This window comes from Patagioenas fasciata, chromosome 3 (assembly GCF_037038585.1).
Source record: "Patagioenas fasciata isolate bPatFas1 chromosome 3, bPatFas1.hap1, whole genome shotgun sequence".
Classification (NCBI taxonomy): domain Eukaryota; kingdom Metazoa; phylum Chordata; class Aves; order Columbiformes; family Columbidae; genus Patagioenas; species Patagioenas fasciata.
In genome coordinates, this window is record NC_092522.1 from 29,471,802 (window position 1) to 29,495,859 (window position 24,058).

The 24,058-nt window shown below is 39.5% G+C and overlaps 1 long non-coding RNA gene across 9 annotated transcripts; it reads right to left on the reverse strand.

The window, feature by feature from the left end:
* Window positions 1-1,107: 1,107 nt before the first annotated feature.
* LOC136099848 (uncharacterized) lies at window positions 1,108-23,947 on the reverse strand. Of its 9 annotated transcripts, none has more exons than XR_011738209.1 (8): window positions 23,772-23,947; window positions 21,869-21,915; window positions 21,446-21,540; window positions 17,984-18,448; window positions 9,529-9,591; window positions 7,144-7,283; window positions 3,705-3,801; window positions 1,108-3,378 (listed from the first exon to the last, which is right to left on the reverse strand). It is a non-coding gene; the product is annotated as an uncharacterized lncRNA (long non-coding RNA). The 9 variants fall into 9 exon arrangements; XR_011738203.1 differs by having other exon boundaries at window positions 23,608-23,947; XR_011738207.1 differs by lacking the exon at window positions 21,869-21,915.
* Between the last annotated feature and the right edge of the window lie 111 nt (window positions 23,948-24,058).

The following is a 24,058-nucleotide window of genomic DNA, read 5'->3' on the forward strand; positions in this document are numbered from 1 at the left end:
AATTAAAGCCACAAAGGTGATCTGGGAAAAACTTACTTTAGTGGAAGAAGAAAGTGTAGTGTGCTTAGTTTACCCAAGGGAAAGTAAAATACAATTCTATTATGTACAAATACTGGGCAGGTACTGCTGGTCGTGGACTCCAGGCTGGAAGAAAATATTTAAAAGGCAGCAGTTTGGTGCAGAATGTAGCCAAGTTAAGAATGAGGGAGTGAAAATAGCCCCAACTTGGATATGTGTTTGGTTCTCCATCCCTCAAGTCTTGAAATCAAAACCATTGTCTTAAATATTTTATTACAGAGCTGAAACAGAAGTAGGTACTGTTTAGCCTAATGACAGCGGGAGGTTGTGACCTACGTTATGCAGGTAACTACACTAGATAGTTGTCATTTGGTCTGAAAGCCTATGGAACTTGAAATTTTAGTAGTAGCTAGCTGGCCAGTTCTTTTTTTAGGCCTTTAACTTCTCAACACAATGTTTCCATTTTCTGCTTCAGGCTTGCAAAGACCCTGATTCTGCAAGAAACAGCAACAAATAAAATACTTATTTTTCAGACTACTCAATATATTATTTTCACGTTTGGAATAACTATTAAAATGCCTTCCTAGCGAACCAGGCCCCAGTTATGTCTGAGCCATTATCCTCACACCCAGAAGAGCCAGGACAAGTGCCTCAGGGAAAATTGTAAGGATCCCTGGAGTGGACAAGCATTGAACAACCTTGCTATATATCACAATTTTCTTCCTGACCCTTCCATTAGACGCTGGCTTATTTCCTGGCCCACTGAAATTTATACCCTATTTTGTTTTCCTTTTAGTTTGCCTCCTCAGTGCCAGTTTTCTTTTGTTGTCCTGATGCATTTTGGGGCTTGAGGAGGACTCATCAGTCCTGGACATCATTTACAATCTCTTTGAAGAGTTCACTTTGTTTCAGGAAAAGCTTAATTCATTAAAATTGATCTGTCTTTGCATTGGTTGTTTTTTCCCTCCTGTGTTATGAGAGGTTTAAACCAAAAAATCCCTGATGTATCTATTTTTCTCTGCCTTTCCTGATTCTATATACCTCTGTCAGTCTACCATTGTTAGCAAACGAAACACATAACCACAGACGTAGTTATATGCGGTGCTTTTATTTCAGCGCTGGGAAGCCAGGGGTTCACACTCAAAGCTGGTTTCAACAACTGTTTCAAACTCCACTACATTTATACCATTTGGTCACATACATATTCATTAGGTTTACAACGTATGTGTTGCGTATTCATTAGATTGCACAACTATTTCACAATCTCAATTACCACATCTTGGAACTACTCTAAGCATGCGCAGTGTCCTCTGGTGGTCGTTTAGGTGGTCTTCAGGATGAAGTAAGTAGGCTTCTTCACTCGTGTCCTTTTCACCTCTTGTCACAGCACATGCGCACTATCCATATGTTCATTATAAAATCATGTGAGATTCTTGGATGCACATCCTACACTTTCAAGATAAGATAAGGACTACCTTTCAGCTCTCTATTCTCAAACTAAGATAAGAACTTGAATACAACCTGCAAAGCTTCAAGATGAGGTAAGAATCTTGGACGTAGTTTACAAAACTGAGTACGGCTTACAAAAAAACAGTTCAACTGTAACACCATGACTGAGGATTTCTCTGAATTATTTAAATTTCCATTCTCAATCTGATAGATCCATCACCTGCATAGTTAGGTTCCTTCTCCTTTTTATTTTAACATTCAGAGAATTGATGGTCCTATCAGTATGATTTATTTAAATACTTATTTAAATACAGCTTGATGGTGAGAGGATTAGATTTATTAATGGATTTACAATTAGTAATTTCCTGACTCCAGTGAAACATCTATAAATCAAGCAGTAAATATGTTAGCAGCTACAGCAAAAAAAGAAATCTACTGCCAATAGTTTTTAATTTCCTGCACAAAAATGCACACATTTCACTTTACTGCACCGTGAAGCAGATCAAAAAGATAAAGCTGTTCTATAAGGTTAAGTCAACAAATGGGGCCTTCATTCTAGTCTGTCTTTAAAAAACAAAACAACACTCAAATGAGGTGAAGTTCAATAAGCATCTGCCTTTGTCTCCCTGAAATCTTTGAGACCCAAGCAGTTGTTTAGGAAAAACAACATGCTGCTCTGGGGAATGGCTCTGTCTCCCTAAAGGATCTATGAAAAGCTGGCCTCTGGTTTTTATTTGTGGCCCTTTAATTTATTATATGAAAATAAATCCAAAATATTCGACTAAGCCAAAGGGTGAGGATGTGGAAGAGCTATGTACTGCTATGCAAAAAGCTCTTGACCTTTATTTTCCGGTTTGCATGTATCTCTCTGGTACCTTGTTGTGTAAGGAGGTATTATATATATGCTGTGTATGGTAACGCAGGCAGCACAGCAAACCTGAGTGTATTAAGGGTAGATATCTCAAGGTCAGAAATGCCAGTTGCACTAATTAGTTCAATCCTGACTAAGAACAGTTGCATGACTTTATTTTTAATGAGCACAAGGATTATGGGAATTTAGATAGAACAATAATCTATTTTTATCTCGTATTTTGTAAGCTCAGAAGATGAGTCAGGAATAAGCTGTGTAGTAAGAAAGGCCAGAGCCATGACTAAATGAACAAAACTGCAGGAACACAAAGTTCCTTGCTTCACAGAGCTGCCTGGAAGTGTCCAGGTGATGGTAATAACCCTTACTTGATACGAAAAGTATGTGTTACAAGATAAAGGTAATGTACAAGCATGGCACCTACCTAGGAAATTCAGTATGACTGGGTTTTTTGTTTGTTTTGTGGGATATTTTGGTTTGGTTTTTGGGGTTTGTTTGTTGATTTGTTTTATAATATTTCAGTGTTTCCAAGTCAGAAGGGAGAGAAAACACATTTTGCTAACAGTTAATTAGACTCATTTCTTCTGATTGCTGCATCATCTGCTATTGAAGGTTAAGAAGGCTAAAACTTTAAAAAAAAAAAAAAAAAGGAGCTGTAGAAAACTGCAGCTTTTCAACTGATGGGTCTTCTTCTATGTCATAATCTGGCTAAATGTTTTAACTTCATCAGGGATTCTTTAAAGACTACAGGCTGAAAGTAAACCAGAACAAACTCAAACAAGAAGGCTTCTGTGCCTAAACCTGACAAGTGAATACGTTGTGTTGCAACTGAGAATCCATTTCTGGCTCTTTGTAATATGTCCTCTCATGCTTGAGGTTGCATTGATTTTTAATTAAGATTCTTATGATTTTAAATTAATTACTAAATAATTTTAAAGCATTGTGCTTTTGTGAAGGAGCTGAATTGTTGTTAATGCAAAATGCTTTATATTACAGCTGTATCTTCCAGAATCAGGATGCAAGATAGTACATAGACTTTCTTCCTAGAAAAAAACCCCATGTATTTCAATTAAAAAACAAAAGAGGGGGAAATAAAAGAAATAAACCCACCCCACATTTCTTTGAAATTGGAGCCTGTGTTCTTAGATCACTGCTGTCAATACACACCTCGAAGATAAAATTGGGTGTCAGTTACCCCAGAAGTGTTACTGTGGTGATAACTGTAGTTAAGACCAAGTTAATGAGCAAGCAGTAAGGTCTGTGCAGGAGCCTTAGCTATGTGTTTTCATAAAGACTAGGAGCTGACTTACATGCTTATGCAAAATCTATGTTCTCTGTATGGAAAGGCTCCGCAAGGAGACTGACTTACTCTCTTTCCTGTCTTGTGCACTGACAGCCAGTGATTCAATCAAATATCAAAGATGGTTTCTCCTTTTTGCCAGGAAGAGATTTGCATTTCTGAAAAGCTGGAGGCAGAAAAAAAGTCAAATCAGTGGAAAAGACAAAAGAATTTTATACATTTTGAGGAATGGGAAAGGGGACTCATAACTTTTAAGGGATCATTAAATCTCATTCAGAAAAGGACAAGGATAGAAAGCTAGCTTGCTTCTTCCACCTGGGGCCTCTCTTCAAATGCAGCCTGGCCCAGAAAATGTACACTAGGTTAAGTGGATAAGCCCAGCATCTACAGTTTGTTGGCTTAATATCTGCCCTAGAATGTTTTCAGGAAGGAGTTCAGAAAAGTAAACTGTGACTCTTTCTCCTGTCCTTATAAACCTTTATAAAACTTTGCAGTTTTCACACTTAATTTACTTTTATCCCTACCTGACCCAAGTTACGTGTGTTTTTAGGATGGCTAGCTCTCATGAGGGCACCATCTCCATGGATATGTGATTTTAAAAACTGGAGCACTCCGGTAGGTCCCTGTATTCCAGCACATTTTTCCAGGGGCTTGCAAGATAATGAAGTGCACCCCCACTATGCTACATGAGCTGCTTGAATCATTTGCAATACTAGCATTGGTGTGGCCAAACTATTTTCTGGTGATTAATCTTGGTTGGGAAAGCAGGGTGAATCCTGGTAGCCTACAAGGATTTATAATAACAGTTAGTAAATTAGTCTTTTTTATAAATTACTTTTTTTCAGATAAGACATAGGCCAGGATTTTGCCTATATCAGAATGTGGCATTAATCTCAGCAAAAGTTAAACTGTGTCTGATTTGAATTGTGATGCTCTTGCCTCAGTCAACCAAATCTCCATGGTGCTAAAACCAGGGTGGTTTAACATTTGGATTGCTATTTCATGCCCAGGATCCTCGTTTAGTTTGAAAACAAGCAGCTTAAGAGCATATGGAGAAACTAAAGTTTAGCATGAAGGATAAAATTATGGTTTCAGCTGTGCACAAGGCTGTGGTCCACTTGCTGGCTATTGTTTGTTCTTTGTACTCCAAACAAATAGTTGCTACAAACATATTTGCACAGGCCAACCTGCAGGAAAGTCTTGACTTTTGGCAAAGTCTACAACTTCTTTGAGATTATAATTGTCTCTGCTAAACACTTCCTAAATGTAAAATCCTTCCAGAAATTATCTGCTGCAGTTAGAGAGAAACCTGCTATTTCTGTCTAAGTTTCATTTGGAGGCTGGAGAAGGTTTCTAAAAGAAAAGCTAATAGCCACCAGCTGCACCTGGATCACTCGAGACCTTAGTGTCTGAATGACAGTATTGCCACCCCTGCTATGGCTCTGCAGAGGCTGTTACCTCAGTCCTTCAGGACACTCAGTCTCATTCTTCCAACTTGCATCACCAATGGAAGTTTCTAGTACTGAAATGTTAGAGTCCTTCATCCTCGCCAAAAGAAGAAGTATAAATAAGAGGATGATAACATCTGTGCTGAGATTTTGGACTGGACATACTTGTTCTTTTAAAAGATCTGGTTACTGTCATGTCTGGCGATGCAGCAGCTTACTAATTACATTTTGTTACATTATGTTCACCTGATCTGCAGTAGATACCAGGTATTTGCTAAACTAACTCTGAACCAGATTTACTAGGAAGGCCTGGGCTGCTGTGTCACTGGTTTAGCACCTGTACTGCTTGCTGTGCTGTCCCAAATAGGAATTTCTCAGACCAACAGCTGTGGGGTCTTGAGCCTGTGCTCAAGCAGTGGCTGAGAGATTTTACAATAAATGTTTCAGCTAAATAGCCAACAAGAAGCTGCTCTCTTATTAGCCTTACTTTCCCCCTGTCCTCATGCCATCCCAGACCTGAGGAAGAACTCTGATGACAATGTTCTCTCTGGATTTTTAGCAAAGTAGCAGCTCATATTTATGCTTCACATAACGAGAAAACTCACTTATTTCAGGACTGCACCATAGAACACAGACAGTGAAGAGGTGGGAAGGTACTTCTGTTTGGCCATGTGATAAACCTACAAGACTTAGAAGTATAGCTAGAGATTTAAATTTGCTTTAACTTTTGCATAAAACTGGAAGTTTTGCGGTAAGTGCAAGTGTGGCCAAATTAAAAAGAAGAGTGGTATTTACAGCTGCTTAAAGTGATGAATAAACATTATGTAAAGGACACATTATGGTTTTGCACTGTACTGGGAAGTCTTTTCTTCCAGCTTTATAAAACATTAATTTTTATGTTTTTATTTTAAGTCATTAGGAATCTAGGACTAGCATTAGTTGTGTATAGAGCAAATGTTTGGGCTAGCAAATGTATTGAGGTTTAATTCCTGTTTTATATTGTGTAGTGGCTTTTTCTCAACAAAAGATGTGTCAGGGAGGGAATGAATTTGAAAGTAAATGCCCAAGGCTGAAGCTGGGCCACCTGCTTGTCTAACTTGAGTGAGTGAGATGCCCTGTGGAAGAGTACTGCTCAGTCTCTCAAACCAAGTCGAGTCTACATCACTGTGTGATGTTTAAAACATGATTTGTGATCAGTTCCCAGTGACATGTGCAGTCAGTCAAAAGCAGCCTCTGCTGGTAGCAGTGCCTCTCTGATCTACAGTACGGGCTCGCCCCAGGTTCCCCAATGGAGGGGAACACTGAGGTCTTAATTCATGGTCTGAATTATCTGGGGCAGATGAAGAGCTCACTACTGCACCTTTCTGTTTCTCTGCTGGTGAGTTTTGGGCCTGTCCTATGCAGGGACAGAAGTTGGACTTGATGATCCTTATGGGTCCCTTCCAAATCAGGACATTCTATGATTCTACATTTAAAAGTTGTAGATGGGCAATATGTTACGTTCAGAATGTGGTGTAAAGATTTAAATGGGCCCTGATTTTGGTTTGTATTAACACAATGGCACAAGAGCTGAGGCAGCAGAGGGCTGACTAATAGTGCTTGTCAGATCTTGCTGCACTGGTCTGAGAGGTTACCAAACACAGAGCTAGAGGAGGAGAAAAAAGTTCAGGGAAGAATAAAAACAGACTTTAGGAGAAAGGCCTGGTCAGCTCACCACTGAAGACGAGGTTATAGGACAAATACTCAGTATTCACCTTTATGAGGGTTGGTTGCCTATTCAGCAGCAAATTAAAAGTTCTACCATGCCCTCTTTTGAACTGTTCCTTGCTAGGGGACCCATGGTATTTGTATTACAATGTGTCTCTTCCTGCCTTTTACTCTGTTCTGATATAAGTGCTTGACTTCTAGCTTGTTCTTTCCAAAAATCTGAAGAAAAATAATTACTTGACTGAAGCAGTTGATTTGAATGTAGGAGATAGGAAGCAGCTTTGTAGAAATAATTATGTACCATCTTACAATGGTTTAGTTAAACTGGCTCAAGCATGTGCAAGCACACGTACTTTGCTCTGAAACACAGCTCCCGCTGCAGGTCTCCAAATGCGCCAGTGATATTGTAAGTAGCACCTCTCTACTTGAACTGGTGCTGCTGTGCAGCTCTGCCTGGAGATCAGTCTCTCCCTTTTCTCTCCTGCATCTATTCCTGCAGAAAGAACACCCTGAGTTAAAAGCTATTATAATTGTAAAATAGCCTGCTCTGACAAATTGTATCAAGCTTTGAAAACAGATTAGCATAACCAAACAGAGATGATCACATTCCTACTTTTAGGAAGAATGAGAACGATGTCTTAAGAAAACCAGGTCACCCGCTCCTTGGGCCCATTTTCATGGGGGTGTCTGTTGATATCTCTGATCCAATGTGTTCACAGGAATGCTGATCCCTACAAACGTCTGCCTCTCATCCTTCTTGACTAACGCACGTGATCAGATCCTGTGGGTGAAGCACTGTTACGTAATTGTGCTTGTGTTGCAGACACTGAACCTCCCGTGACATAACAGATCCTGTACTAAAGACAGAAGCAGCTTTATCCTGAGTATTATTGCCAATGTGAACAAACCTAAAAACGAGCAGATGCACTGCTGCTACATGCAATGCCATGTCACTGGGCCATTAATAATCTTCAATTTTAAAAACATATACTGTTTAATCTGTTCATTGAGAGAAAACAGATCTTTGGGTTCTGAAGATTTTGTAGTTTAACATCTGTGGTGTTATAAAGTCAGTGTAAGATGCACATGAAGCAACATATTTTGACCTTGACTACTCAGACCTAAATTATTCAACCCTTATGGTTATTATGAAAGGTGTCAGGTCCTCTGATGTCTACTAATTAATTAAAAATGAAAATGTTCCAAATTTGTCTGAAACCTCGGAACACTTAGTGTACCAGCGGAGAGAAAGAGATTAAAAATGTGGAAGGGAGAGAGAAGAAAATGAAGGGCCCAATTCAGAATACTCTTGATTTTGACACTGAAACATTGGAGGCCATTTCAAATATTTGAAACAACACATGAAACCTTGTGGTTGGTCCACTGGGCTGGCACTGGAAGAGACTTGAAAGCCGTGCCCCTCTGGCCTACCAAGTGACTTTGCCTCCCTGTGCTTTTGAGTTCTGCACTGAAAAACACTGACAAAATCCTTATGTCCACCTAAAGCAAAACTAGCTATTTTCTGCCAGTACAATATGCTGAATTAGCTTCAGGAGGAATCAAACAAACACCAGACTCCATGATCCTGTCTGAAGTGAAACTACAGAGGCTGAGTAACAGGTTGGTGTTACCCGTTGGATGGGACCAATATGACTTTCACCTCAGAAACACAGGACTACCAACTCCATTTCACGAGAGGTTTAATCTGGATCCAGCACCTTGTGGTATGTCTTCTAGGCTTCCTCTTCCCTTGGTGCATGTCCCATGCAACCACAAACTGCGTACTCAGATCTTCTGGACACTGATACCTTATTTTCACTCAAAATTACAAATTATCTTACTCTGATGATCACTCCAGTACACCAGTACTATTCAGTCAATGAATATTAGAGGACATTGCTATTTTTTACAAGTAGTTGAATCACAGACAGCTAAAGCAGCAATCTTCACCTGAATTTTTCATTTAAAAAATGAAACCTTTCACAGAGCTGACTAAGCTGTCTGTGTGAGCCAACAGGCAACAGGATTGATTGATTGATTGATTGATTGATTGATTGATTGATTGATTGATTTCACAGGGACTGTGCAGAATTCAGCGATCTGTACCACTGAGAAGCACAGAGCAAATGGTCACACTGCTACTGAAGTTACTGAACTAAAGCTGAGGATTCAGTGCAGGCCAGCTGACACTAATCAGAAGAATTTGGAACCAATTCTCATTAATTGGGGATCACATGATAACTATATGGTATGGTTTTCCATTAAAGATATTAGGAAAGGCCTATTGAGAAAATGTATTTTACTAGACTGAATAATAAAAGATACTGTTTCTTCCTGCAACTCTGCTTGAGTCATATCCATGTAGTTGCAATGATCTATAAAAAGTTAAGAATCCATTTTTAGATTCTTTGACACAATATATAGCAGCAAAGCAAGCATGAAGCTTCCAGAAAGTGTGCTGCAGGCTATGTCTAAGCTGAACATGTAAGGAAGTGATTGAAAGGCAATTTCTAACAGACACATCAATGTAAGAGAAACAAGACATTATAGTGGTTTGTACCCCCAAAAGTTTGCGACAAAAGTCTAACATCCATTTAAATTGTACCCTTGCTCTAAAATGAATCATTACTTATATCCAGCTGGACACACCAACGTATCACTTAACCTTCATACACAACATTTGTACATTGACCGACATTAATTGAGATAATAAACACCTCTACTGCTATGGCACTTACCCAGTAACACTGCTTCCTTTCGGCACACATACAGCTGCAGGTCTTCCTGGCTCTCCCTGTTAGCTTAGAATAAAGCATTCTCATAAAAAATCCTGAACTTTCCTATGAGCTTCCTGTCAATGCTAACTTCGTAAGAACAAATGCACTACGCTATAATTCTCCTGAAGGGTAAGCTGTATTAAAATAATTATTGGGACTGTCTGCACTTAGCCAGGGCAAAGAACAGGGTGCTTCTTGTACTTTTACCTATACTTCTATCATCAGCCTGTGGCTTAATGGAATACTGATCTTAAGGCTGAAAAGCTAGATTCAATTGTAACAAAGGACAGCTCTAAAATTATGCTCACTTTATATTTTCAAGGCATTAGAACTGTAGGTTACCCATAGTTGACATTTGTCAAGACGAAATTTACAGACAAAATTATGTTCTCTATCCACTTCATCATATTAGCAATTTGCAATAAAATATGCTATCGGAATGTTGGATTATCCACAAACCAAAAGGTTTTAAAATCTAGAATGATTATAATATCACATTATTGAATGCTTATCTAAGACACGCAAAAGGATTCATCCCTGTCATGACAACATAGGGAAATTACCTTTCAAACATGAAAATGCCTTTAGAGTATCATATTACATTTTATTGCCATAAACCAGAAGGTTGTCTGGGGGGTTTTCACGTTGCATTTCCATCCCACACATTAGGGATGGGAGAAAAATCCTCAGTTTCCTAAGAAGATATGATTTTTGAGGCTGATCCATCTGTTGTTACCCTGCTCCATAGCTTTCAGGTCTACTGGCCATTCTCAGTTGTGTTTAAATAATACAGAAGTTTCAAATATGATTCTAAGAGGGTTTTTTACTGAAAAATTGATAGCTGTATGGAGGGCAGACTCCCCAGCTTAATGAGAAAAAAAAATCAGGCAGAATACAGGCATTTGCTAGAACCTGGCCATTTTATATAAACTGGCTGGCCTGTGGATGGCTGCACAGTAATTGCAGTATGTGCTGTCTGTGCCAGTGGGCATTTCAGGGGAACATGCAGCAGAGTTTGGGAGACAAAGAACTCGAATCTATAGGAATCCAGCAATCGTTGGCCCTCCTGCTCATGAAAGAGCTTGAGAGAATTTATCTTCTGCGTTTCTTTGAGGAATAGTTCTTGGTTTGTGCAATAAATTCGCACAGGATAAAAGCATGAGAATGTTAATTATGAAAGCATCTTGCTCTTCTACGCTACAACCAATCAAAAGAGCAAAATCTTGACCACTACCTGTGTGCTGTGACGTTGGTAGCAGAGCTCATCTCATTCCAGAGGAACACAAGTGACGCAGCCACGGTGCCTGAATTGCCTGTGGCCACACAGGAAAACCAGCAGGGTGGGTTTAGATAAAAACATGCCTCACAGTTTTTAACCACAACACGTGGATAACTGGCCTTCCTGTTGTCCTCGTTCAAAGGAAAGGAACGACTTAAACCTGGAGCTAGGTGGTTGTATTCAGGTTGTAGCCTACTGAAATACTCGCTACCTGCAAGTAGCAGAGACGTTACTCATTAGACCAAGTAGGCAAGTCTGTTATTCTTGTAGAAGTTATATTTAGAAAGCCCCCCTGAAATAATCTTGTTTCCTGAAGCTGTATAAATGTAACTACAGTCCTAAAATTACATTCGGCCCTTTGAAGGCAACCGCCAGGCTGATGTGGGCCCTGGTGAAAATGAGTTTGACACCCCTGCCCATGGACATTCATTATTTCAGGACTTTGCCCTCATTCTCACAGTTGCAAGACCTGAATTATTGTGTATACATAAATAAATCACATCATTGTAGATAGGGAGAAGATCCACTGATACTGTGTAGGGATTGTAGCCAGTAATGTCTGGTGTTATGACTACATCGGCCTCAACACTATTCATTGTGCATTGATACCAGTGCTAGAAAGAAAGGAATTGTGCATATTTTAAATTTAACCTCTACTGGTTTTCCTAGCTATGTACACAGAACGCATCCTTTTACCACCAGTTTGTTTTGCGCATTGTTAGTGGAAAAAGAGCCAGAAAGAAAATAAAATGTTCTACAGTTTCCTAATCGAAACAGCCTTAGATGTCCTATGATTTGAGCAAGGTGTTGGACCATGTGACCTCCAAAAACCCCTTCCAGCCAAAATCAGTCTATGATTCTATGCTGGTCTCCTGTTTAGAAGAAAGTGACACTTCCCATGGATCGGTGTGTGTTATGCACTTTGTAGCCCCATGCTGATTGTTTTCTATCTCCAAGTTAGAGTTGCAGTTTTGTGGGACTTTAGGGCTCTTGCACCCACAGAGGCCATCAAGTCCAAAGCGTTTGTTCTGCCTAGACAGTAATGTATATGAGTATGCATTGTATATGGGGTTGTCTGCTGTTCAGAGATTCCTTGTAACACCAAAACTTGTGAGTGGGGGTGGGGAGGGGGGTGAAATGAGGACAGGATGACAATGTTCATAGCAGAAATACCTCACAGTAATAGTTGCCATCTCCATTACTGTCAAATTAATTCTGAATTGTTGCCCATCATACATTGTTTAGCTTGAGGGAAGTGAAATGGTGGCTTTGCGTCCATGGCAGAAATGAGTAGTTCAGCCCTCTGAGCACCCTTGCAGAGTGGTGAAGGAAACGTCAAATATCATTTGGTCACAGAGCAATTTTGAAGTCCTCTGAGGAACAGTCCTGTGCTATACACTTTATCTCCGCTACATACATAGAATAGAGAAACAGAGGGAGCTTTTCATTTAGGAAGTATTAGCTTTCAGACAAAGCTGGGGACATTTGGAGTTGAGGCTATATTTGGACTGAGACTTCAGTTTTACAGACCACATCTGCACTTTCAAGCAGCTCTACTTCCATTTGAGAGCAGAAATGAGCAGCAGATGTGGCAACAGACTGAAACTCAGCATTAGCAGGTACAATTTCTGTATCAACAATTAATTGTCAATTAATGTGACACTAGGCAGGTCCATGGCACTATCAGCACTCCTCTAACGCAGCACAGTGAGAATCAGTTCAGCAAACCTACTGGTCCAAACTGTCTCAATATTTAAACTCTTAGACAAAATCCAGGCATACACTTAAGCACTCTGATAAGTGAGACTGCATGACAATGAATGTTAAGTATTTCAATAAATGAAAGAACACCTCTTTAGATGCCTAGCTAAAATTAAAATGCCCAAAGAGGCTTATTTCTACATTTGTAGTGTATATAAAGGAAAATATGATCATATGCTGAAGAGAAAACAAGGGAAACTGATCCCTCTGTAGACCTTAATCAGTTTTTCCCTGGATGTCTCTCTGTCAAGTTGCTGGTTCATTTAAGTTTTTTCTACCCTCATTTGAAGATCTACACAATCTCAGATCATCCAGGTTACCAAACTGAAATTTGGTGGGAACAATATGGAAAGAGAAAACAGGAAAATGCAGCACAAATCTTGTCTTTAAGAGTCAGTTAGAGGTCTTGAGAGAGAAGCTAATGGTGCTGAATGCATTTAATATGATGGTCTTGTCTAGAAAGCACTATGAAGCTGAGTGCTACCAGTACCTTAATACCAAAACTAAGGAGGGTGAGATAATGGTTAGGCCTTCTGGTCTATGATGCTACTGGTGTACTGTACTGAGAGAACTAAATGTTTAAAAGTTATATGCTTGGTGTGATTACACAAAACCTGGATTATTCTCTAGGGTCAAGCAAGTGTTATTGTTTCTTAAGACTTCATAGATTAATGGTCATCCTTCATCTTGCAAAGTGACCTTAAAATTGCAGTCTAAAAGGAACTTAGAATTATGATGACAGTCTGCACTACTTATTCTGTGCGCAAGTAGGTACAAGTAGTTTGCTACATATGCATTCTATATGCCCGGCTAAAAACAATGCAAGATTATCAGCAGGAGCTGGTGAGAAAACAGCTAATGGGAGCCCAGGTGCAACCAGTAAGGTCACTTCAAAGATACAGCAATCCCTGTAACTTGTGGCAGGGAGTTTAGAGACCCAGGGTTTGCCCTCTTCCCTGGGCTCACAGTGGTGGCTCCCTGGCTCCCTGTGGCCAGAGGGAGAATCACTTCTTCTGTGGCAAGCAACTCTGGTGAAGATTCTATTTGTGGTATCTCTTTCACATAACTCTAGGAGGTGGCTTTATAACTTTTGGCTGTTAAATGCTTCAGTCTATTCCATATAAAGCTTTGAAGCGTGACTAATTAATATGATAATCGCCTCTAGCAGAGAACACATTAACTGCCTGAACTCTCAGGACTTAGAAAATCAGAGAGAACAAGTTGGAATATGCTGAGAAATTGAATTAGTAGATTCTCAGGATGGCAGCCAGTAAGGGACATCATGCAGTCATGTGTGGCAAAGGATGAGCTCCGTGCCCTGGGGGCCCAGGCAAAACTGCTGTCTTCTCTGGGATTACACCAAGTGGGCACTTCCCTGAGGACAAAAGAGAATGAGCTCTGGAGCCCTCTGGAGCCCTGTATTTATTCAAACTAATATTCTGTGAATCAAATGATCTAATTACCTAAGCATGCATTTGACCACAAGAATGTTATGTTATTTTTAGCAAACATTGCAAACCTACATCAGGGTTGCTTCTTTTTTCTCACTGAAACTCTGCATCTATTGTCTACAAAATTGCCCGTTTTTTCTGATTTAAATAATCAGTAACCTGTGTGGCTGTTCTTGAATTTTGATTCTCAGAGCCTGTTATATCTCTTAATCCTTTTTAATGAAAAGATAGGCCTTTCATACAAAGACAGACAGAAATAATCAGGCTCTTCGAAACAAGTTGTAACCAACAACACAGGTATAAGTAAAGTTTTCTTTCTGTTTTCAAGTAGAAAAAGAGAGGGCAATTACAGATCAGCGTGATGCACAAAAACACATCCCAATCTGTATTTTTATTACTGATTTCCAGGCTTCAGGCTAAGCTTGAGATGATACTGAAATCACCAAAATGGAAACAAATAATCTAGTCTCAGGTTCTGAGCTTCAGCTCCTCCAAAACTGAATGAGGTATTGTAGAAATCAGACTTCACATTCAGAGAGAGAAAGTCTCAGTGGCCTTAAGTATTTGTCTGTTGCTCACTACAATTGTTATCATCTTAATTTTGCAGACTTGTGGACTGTGGGCTGTTTGAGGTGTCATCAGCCACTACTCTAAACTTTCTTTTGTATTTAGCCACTAACAATATATTGCCCTACTGTGTAACATCGCTACAATATTTTGTCTCATTTGCAGTTTCCAGGAGGAGGATGACAATCTGGAAGAAAAAAAATCAAGGGCTGCACAGATGGTTCTGTAACAGCTGATACATAGCTGTGGTTGTTGATGAGTATTTTGGAGGTGGCAAACAGCAAGGGCAAAGAATTACTGCCAGCATTTAAAGGGACTCTGACAGGTCACAAAATAATCCTGATGAAAGAAATGCTTAAAAAAATTTTCCAGCACTGAGGTTGCTTAAATGGGAATACATTCCCCAAAAGACAGGGACAACTCTCTCCCTTTTATTGTTTCATTTTTTAATCTTTTTTCCTTCCTTTTTTCTTTTTTTTTCCTTTCTTCTCTTTTTTTTTTTTTTCTTCTTTAAGACAATTTAAACCTGTGCTATGCAGTAGCTTTCAGAAAATGTGACCCTGGGGCAAAAATCTCTTAAGTGTCTTGCACACGCTGTTTGCTGTGTGCTACTGTGAAGAATTACAGAATTAACTTCTGTTGTAACATGCCATGTGCAGCATCTTGTAGGAAGGAGCTCAGGTTGTGACAATAAGAACCATGGTTCCTATCAAGTTGACTCTTGACAAGAGTACCAGTCACACATCACTGCAAAGTGCAGAAGGGGCTGACTAGGGAGACTGTTTGCCACAGAAGGCAGGTCTTCAGGGTCCTTCATTAAGAGTCCTGAGAGGCACCATGAGGCCAAATCCATCTGCTTAGTGACTCTGTTCATGCCCAGGAGTGCTCCTGGGTCAAGGCCCAGTCAGTCAGACTGGGACTGCAAGACATAAGTATGACCAGCAGCTGAGGACGGTGGCCAGGGCATCAGCACATCCGTGGCAGAGGCTCAGGAGCCTGCAGCTACCTGGAGTGTTACACAGCCATAGTCTGAGCCCGCAGATTGCACCTGTTTGCTACACTGCGTATAAAAACTCAGCCATGCAACTGTCCCATTTCCTATTGCAGTGCGTCTCAACAGCAGCAGGAGGGAAGCCATGTCCCACCTGGACATGCTAAACAGCCAGACCATCCCAGATTATTGGATGTATGACTGGACAGTTGTTGTGAAAGATGGAGCATGGTTTCAGTCTTGGATATGTGTGAAAAAAGTGAAGTTTGTGTAACTTCAACATGAGAACCTAGGACCTGGTTTACACATACGATGCCTCAACAGCTTGGAGGATTTCATGATGGCCCTTGGGGTCTTTCGGGTAGGTGAGTAATTCCATCAACTTTCATCTGTCTTGGGAGGAGATGGAGGAGTTCCTCCTTAGAAACAATCTCTGAACTCTGAGACAACATTAGAAGTGGGAGTGAAACACTGGTGAGTTGCTTTTCATATTTCTCACTCAGCAGTGGGTTTAGCACGATTTGACAAACAGACACGATTCTGAGATAATGCTCTCAAACATTACGCAATGAATGACAAGGACTGATGTTGGTTTAGGATGCTGTCTTAAGAGCAATTCCTCACTCCAAACTTCACAGTCATTCCTGGTGCATTTAGCCTCTTTAGACAGTTCTGCTCTTTTTACAGGCGCTGTTGCTTTCTTTGAGGGCCCACTCCATGCATAGACAATTGAAGCACAGCCATCTGCCAACTATTGGAAATATGTCCCTATTAGACACTTTACTTAAGTGCTCTGAGCTGCCTCTAATTTCTGATGGTGTAGTCCAGCCTTTCCAGGAAAGTCTGACAATAGATATTTTTATCTGGCTATAAAACTACCCTGTGCTGCAATGACTTTTTCCTGCCCTTGTGGTCTGTTACAGGGCTGAGGGCAAATAATCCTACTGAACAGGTAATCCCCTGGAAAGTGATATCAGCCTTGAGTAGAGACCTTTAATGCAGCAGGTTCTCCTTCTGGTCCCAGATATTTCCAGGTAGCTTTTGACATTTTCTGTTGTTGGATTTGCTGAGTGCCAAAATAATTTTCCTCTGAACATGACATGAACAGCTTCACTGACCTGGAAAATAACAACCTATTTCTTCTCTCCTACTTGAAAGATTAACCTTGAACTTCTGATGCCTGCAACCAGCAGCTAAGTCTCACTGTTTGGCAAGTTGTGGTGGGTAGCGTAAGTCACACTGCTGTAACCCTAGTGCTGAGCCTGCTTGATGCCCATGGCTGTACAGAAACTGCAAAAGTTCTCCCGTCTATGATCAAGGTATCCTTAGCTCACTCACTGAAGAATGACAGCATTCTGAGCTTGATTTCCCAGTCCTGGCCTCATACCTCTTCTCTGCAGTGAGCTTAATCTATGCCTAGGCGACACATAGGTATGGGCTCTGAGAGGCTAAAGCAGGCTGTTGCTACAGTATGGTATTCAGGATCACGGATGACTTACAGAAAAGTCAACTACACTGTATTGGAGAATCCTACATTAAGAGGCTGTGCTGGTTTTAAGAAACAGCCTGACTGACTCCCACTGAAAGCAACCAAATTTTTGGTTGCACACGAAAAATACATACTTTTGTTTTGAAGTGCTTCTTCTCAAAATATTTCTGTATAAACAAAATCTGAAGAGCAGGACAAGACATCATAAACCAGTATCAGTCCTGCAATATCTGGCTTCCTGTCTTCTCCAATTAACCTGAATGTATTATGTCTATCTTTTCAATAGTAAGTAGCACTCAGGACTTGGTGCTCCCTAGGCAAGAGTTCATATTGATGTTATTAAGCCTCTTCATGAAAGTCTCCTACAGTAATAAGGCTTAAAAATTGTGAGGAAAAAAGTGGCCCCACCTTGCTCTTTAAAGACTTATGTCTAACCAGTATATTTGTTGGTTGTTTCAAATGAGGACAACTGAAAATATTTAAATATATTTGAGCATGAAAACAAAATTTGTTAAACTGATCTGTCAGGTGCCAAATGTTCTACAGGCATCTAAAACAGATGCGCCCTGCCTCACCCGAAGGATATGCTGAGGCAGTGAGCTCTTTAGAGAGTTATATTCAGTCACGTTATTTCCCCTCTGTTATTTCTACTGATCACAGTGGGTCTCTCCTGCAAGCCTCACTGCCTACCTCTTGCTTTCTCATACAGTTTAAGACAGAAACGTGTTCCCATCTGGTCTAACTTCCTGAGTAGAAGATTTCAACCTGCTACTATGGAGAGAAATTAATAATCTCTATATGGTTAAACTACATATTTCAAAAAGAAAGATCTGATTTGTAAACATAAAAACATAAAAAATCAGAGAATTTCTGCTCACCTTAGTTGTCTGCTCCTAAGGTTATTTGCTCTCTCAGCTGAAAATGTGCACCTTTTCCTCTGATTTGTCTGACTTAATCTTCAAAAAATGAGTTTATGTTACACCTTTCTCCATTAGTGTACAGAGCTTTTAAATATCAGGCATTTTCTCCACGTGAAAGCACTTATTCACTATAATCTTATTGTAATATATGTAGGACTGGATTTCAGTTTGGTTTCAGAATAATACATGACAGGTTAAAAAAACATGTAGTTCAGTAAGCAGTGGAGCTAATGAAGTTTGTTTTCCTGTGGATTTGTATCTCACAGTTGCATTCTCTGGTGCCTCAAGAGCACACATCAGTCAAAGGTTTTCCTGGCAGTGAACCTATTCATCATCATCATCCATGTGGATCCTCTGGTTAAATAATGCAGGTGAGCAATTTAGGATGTTTCTTCCCTCTCTGCTGAGTTATTGTCTTGGATTCTGTAGGAGGGAAGGGATACAGACACTGATAGAAACATATTGGTAATATTGGGGAACAGTTAAGTTCTATTTCCATAAAGACCCAGACAAAAAAATCAGTTCTATGCAAAGTAAACACTGCCTTTTAAACCTTTGCAGTGGAAAATGCCACTCCAGATGGTTGCATTTGAACTGTCTTGGTTTTAACTACTTTTTTTTGTTGTTGTTATCACCATTGGGAAACCCGTTTATGAGGATCCCCACTAAATCAATGGGTGTTAGAGTTGCTCCAAAATTCAGATCTTTCCTGTTGAAAATCAGGCAGCCAGTTTCTTGTAACTTGAGAGTAGAGATACTAGGGAGTTCTTTACTATATAGTACCACAATATTTGCCTTCTGCCAAAAATTTCTGTCTCCCCATCCTCTACTCCAACCACATGGCCTTTTTTCCTTAACAGTCAATTACATCAGATATAACTGATATTCTTGGCACAGGAATTTATTCATAAAGGATTGTTATGAGGTTTCTGCATGTTTCTACAAGAGGCTAGAGTATGTCATGTAGTTGTACTGTCAAGAGTTCCAGCAGTGACAGGTGCCACCTATTAAAACACTGCTACAACTGTTTATGGATCTTGCTTCATGGAAAATACTGTGTCTAACCCATCTATCTAATGCCTTTGTAACCTTTGACATTACAAAATCTGAATGTATATTATGGGCAGTTCCCAAATAAGACTAGGCATTGTAATTTGATATCAGTATGATCTGCAAACTGATTTCTTAGATACCTGCTAGAAAAAAAAAAAATACCTGAAGCAGGTAATGAGCTTGTAATAGATAACTACAGTTTCCTCCATTTACTACTAAATAAGCAAAATGTAGGACTGGTGAGGACTAAACTCTGCCTTTATCTAAACAGAATAGGAATAGGGTTGGCACTGTGTCTCTGCTGACAGGCAGTTCTAAAATTTGGTGAGTGCATGCTTTAGCCAACAGAAGCGTGGTGAGAAGGGAGCTGGAGAGAGCTTGGCTGCACTCCAAGCTTAAAAGCTGAGTTATCAAGACTTTGCAAAAGTGGTTTGTGTCATTAAAGAATGCCCCAAGGTATACTGAAGCCTTCCACTTGAAGGCTCTGCTGCCTGTCTTTCCAGGCATGGTGCGTGGCTTGTAAGGCAGGACATACTTGGCAGCAACTGCACGCTATCTTACTGCCTTACTACCTTCTGAGTGTACAGAAAGGTAACAGATTCAGATTAAACCTGAACTGCATGACATTTTGCAGGTGCAATGACCTGGGAGAGAATTTGGAAGAGATTTTGCAATCATTACTAGTGATTTCACTTCAATGTTTAATGCGATTTCTGTGCATTTTTCTTGTACAGGAGAAACAAAGCAGAGGAAAACCTACTCTTTTTATGGCTAGCATGGTTCTATACACATGGGGGTTTGGAGAAATAGTGACTGGCCTGGTAATGAAAATATCTGTGATAATAATGGTGCGTTTACATCTGGTGATGACTGTACTTGAAAACGTTTCTCTCAATATATCTGAAGGGACTGTAAGTACAAATAAACTCATGAAAAAACATTTGAGACTGACCGTTCCACACTAAGAAACCCTAAAATTGCTTTTTTAAAAATTAGGCAGCTCGAGTCAGAAAAAGATGTATTTATTGTATCACTTAAAGTTTTTTTTGTCAAATATTTTGAGAGGTACTACCTACAAGAAGGTCAGTACACCACCTCCCTTTCAAAAGAGAAGAAATTGAGGCATAGATCCTAAACTTGCTTGCTTTCCTAGGAATGAATTAGTAAGTGAGCCCAGAGGAGAAATCAGATTGTCATACTAGAGTTCTTGCTTAGAGACAATTCCAATTCTTCAAATTTTGATGAATTTAGGATTTAAGATTACTCAGGAATTTCACTTTTAAAGTTCTATGCATCTCAAAAAATCAGTCTCTTAATCAGTGGTCTCAAAGATCAATTCAAGCACTTTCTGTTCTTAGGGTAAATGAATACTATTTTGAAAACTAGCACGTATATGAAGACATAATAGGCTGTTAGTTTCATTTCAAGAAACAGAGCTAAGTAACTACATACTTTCAAAATGTCCAGTCATGTATTTAAATATTTCTTTACAGAATACAGGGAATGGATAAAACAAATCTGGAGCTAGTAGAATATATATGCTCCCCTTTCTCTATGCAAAAACGTCTTTTCTATTCTCCTCAGTCTCCTCCTCATTAATTCCCATACTGTTAGCTTTTTGCTTGTTTTTCACTCCTTCATGTAAAATCTTAGCCTGCTGCTGAATTTATTTCATGTGGGTTTATGTTTTCCACATTTTAATGGTTTGTAATGCAAAAGCATAAAGGTGCAGCTGCTGCAGCAAACTCCCTTACTGAACCTCATCTGCTGCACACATTGCTTTTGGAGTCTAGCTTGGCTTTGAAGCCTAACATTAGATAAAATGAAAAGTAGCATGGTCTTACGCACTATAATTAATGCTTCTAAATTTTATTCTGTCCTGTCCACAGCTGTGTTGTGCAGATTTTCTTCAATGAACACATTCTTTGTTTCCCTCCCAAACCAGCAAGGGAAAAATACTAGGAAATTTTACCCTCTGGTACTTTTCAGATGGTGCTTCTAATATCTCAGCATTTTTTATGTTTTTGATAATCCTAGATACACATTTTGACAGTCAGCAACTAGAAAAATGGAAAAAAAATGGAGTAATCTGTGTACAGTAATCTGGGTAAATGTAAAATTCTTGTGCATGAGCCAAATGAGAGAAGGTGGAAAAAAACCCCAAACAATGTGCACGAAGACATGTTAGGACAAATGCGACAGAATATTAACAAAAACAACCAACCAACTAAAACAACACCACCACTAACAAACCAAACAACTACTTATGTGGTGAAAATGAACTAAAATAAACCACTCATGTTTCAGTCACTCCAATATTTAGAATTCCTCTTGTTGTAATTTAAAAGTGTTTTTAAGATCTCTTACCTTGCTAATATCAGATAAACAATTCCTCCTTTTTTGCTGGAAGACTCTGACACATTTCTGAGATCCTGGAATATGATTTTACATGTCTTTCACCTCTGAGGAGAAAAGACAAGATTTTTCTCAGATATTTTTCTAATTATTTTTATAAAGTGCATTCATTTTTCATTATTCATTCTCTGTGTTTATTTTCAGTAGTTTTCCCATTGAGCTTCTCTTCTGTTTCTCAACCTGCACTTCCATAAAATTTTCTCTGGTTGGCTAACAAAATGTTGCCAGAAACGTAATTTAATTTGCTACGGTACTTTAAAATACTTCATTGCTATTAATCTGCATAATTATACTGAGCTGAGCTCCCACAGCAAGTGCTACTTATTTCCATGTGCAAAAGAAGAAAATATCTAAGAGAAATATTAAATTACCTACCATATTATTTATCTTCAGCATGTAAGATTTTGCCAGATAACTAGGCCCTGGAATAAAGGAAAAGGTATTCCTTACAGGACAAATGACAGATGTCACCAAAATTGCCAGACTTTGGCAGTCAGCTACAGAAGATTTTTGTCTGTGTGGGTATGTAAATTTGGAAAAATTATTAGTGAGATTTGATGCAAAATAAAGCAGAATAAAATATTAGAAGGAATACAAAAAACAGATTATTGAAAACTGCTTGGTAGCTTTCAAAGACCTGAACTCAACATATATGTTTTCAAGACTAGAAATCTAACAGTTGCTCCTGAACTAGAGATCAGAGTTGAAAACACAATATATGGCAAAAGGGGCCCCCATTTCAAACTTCATATCTATTTTTGGAACCATTGGACTCTGGGTTCTCTTATATAGCCAGTGCAAAGATCAGACAGAAAGAAAACGGAGTGCCTGCTGAAAATTTTAATGACCACTTTTAGAAATGCCCTTTTCTCAAAATCACCAAGCTCTTAAAAAATAAATATAATTGTAAGTAAAATGACTGTGCTACTGGTTTTTGGAGCATGACATTTTGACATTTTTCTGATTCAAACCAACATCTCTAAAGAGAATTTCAAGATAGTCCCTAGAAAAAACACGGTGTTGAAAACCTGCTCTATTTCTTCTGAAATAGAAAAACTCCCATTGATAACAGTGGGAACGCATTATGACCTTTTGCTAATTAGAAAGTACAGAAGTCTCAAATGGAGATATTTGAAACTTGAAGCTCATGGCCTGAATAGTATGTACTGTACTTTTGGTCATTTTTTGCATAATGCCATAGCTTATTTACTATGCTAATGGTGTATGTGAGGGTTTTCTTTTAATAGGAATGAGCAATTTACAACACCCTGTTACTCAGTAACAAAACTGACATTACACTGTATAATTTATTTGCTTGTTTTTCCCTGTAGTGAATAGACATTACCTTCAGATAGAAAGCTACAGGATTTTTATAATGGAGATCAGGAGCTTTTGTGCCCCCTGGTGATCAAAGACTAAGAATATAAGAATATGCCATAAATACTTAGTAATAGTGTGCTACAATTCTTTGCTGAAGAACTAGGAGCTCTTGTTTCAGTAACTGCCACTTTCACACAGAGAGATTAAACTGAATCCAGAGCTGCACTTTGATATCACTCCAGAATGATCCTATATGATGCTGGAAAATACACTACACGTTTCTTAAAAGCTCTGTTATCCTGTATGTTGTGGTGTCATTTAGCTTAATTTAATGTAACCATAATAATTACTGGTTTGACTTTTGGATATGGACCCACGCATTCCTGTTTTCAAATTTACATTTTAAGTCATTTTCTTGTTTGTTTTCAAAAGCTGTTTATGTATGGTGTAACACAGGTGATCACTTATGGTGTAACAGTAAAGCTGCCATGACTTCTGGGGTTTTTAAGAATAATTTATTGAAGAATCATTAAGACTTGTCCTCATTGATTTTAAAAGGCAATTTTCCAGGGGGGTGGGGAAAAAAAAAAAAAAAAAAGTGTATTATTTTAAATAGCTTGAGGGGTCTGTTTTAAACACTTCTAACACTTCACAATATTAAAAGCCCCTTCATTAAGTTCTTTTAATTTTTTATTGTTCAACAGACTTAAGTATTTCGGCAAAGGGAATCATTAATAGTTATTTCTATGGGAAAAAATATGTCTCATCCTGAGGACTACGTTACTGATTTGTACCTCCAGGCACGATGCGGCGGCTGCCTGCGCTGACAGGGAGAGAGGAACCCCACAAGTCTTTCTGCTGGCAATATCAGAGCTTGTTCACCACAGAATACCGGACCGAAAGGGATTCAAAAGCTGCCGAACTCGCGGAACGCCGAGAGACCACGTTAGGGCCTCACCCGGTCTGCGGGGAAGCACGGACACCCGCTGTCCGCCTCGCTCTAGGGAATCGCTCGGGAAGCGGGCTGCTCGCCTCCGGGGCGCCTCCGGGGCGTCCCCGGCTGCGGTGCCCGGCCCCAGGGCTGAGGGCAGCCCGGGCGCGACGCAGCGCAGCTCTCACGATGTCTCCCTGACGCCACCACCCGGGGGGTTATAACGGCTGCGAAGTAAGGAACTGCTGTTTACGGCGGCGTAGCCAATGGAAAACCAGGGCGCATGGGTGGAGCTGCGGAAACCGGCCAATGGG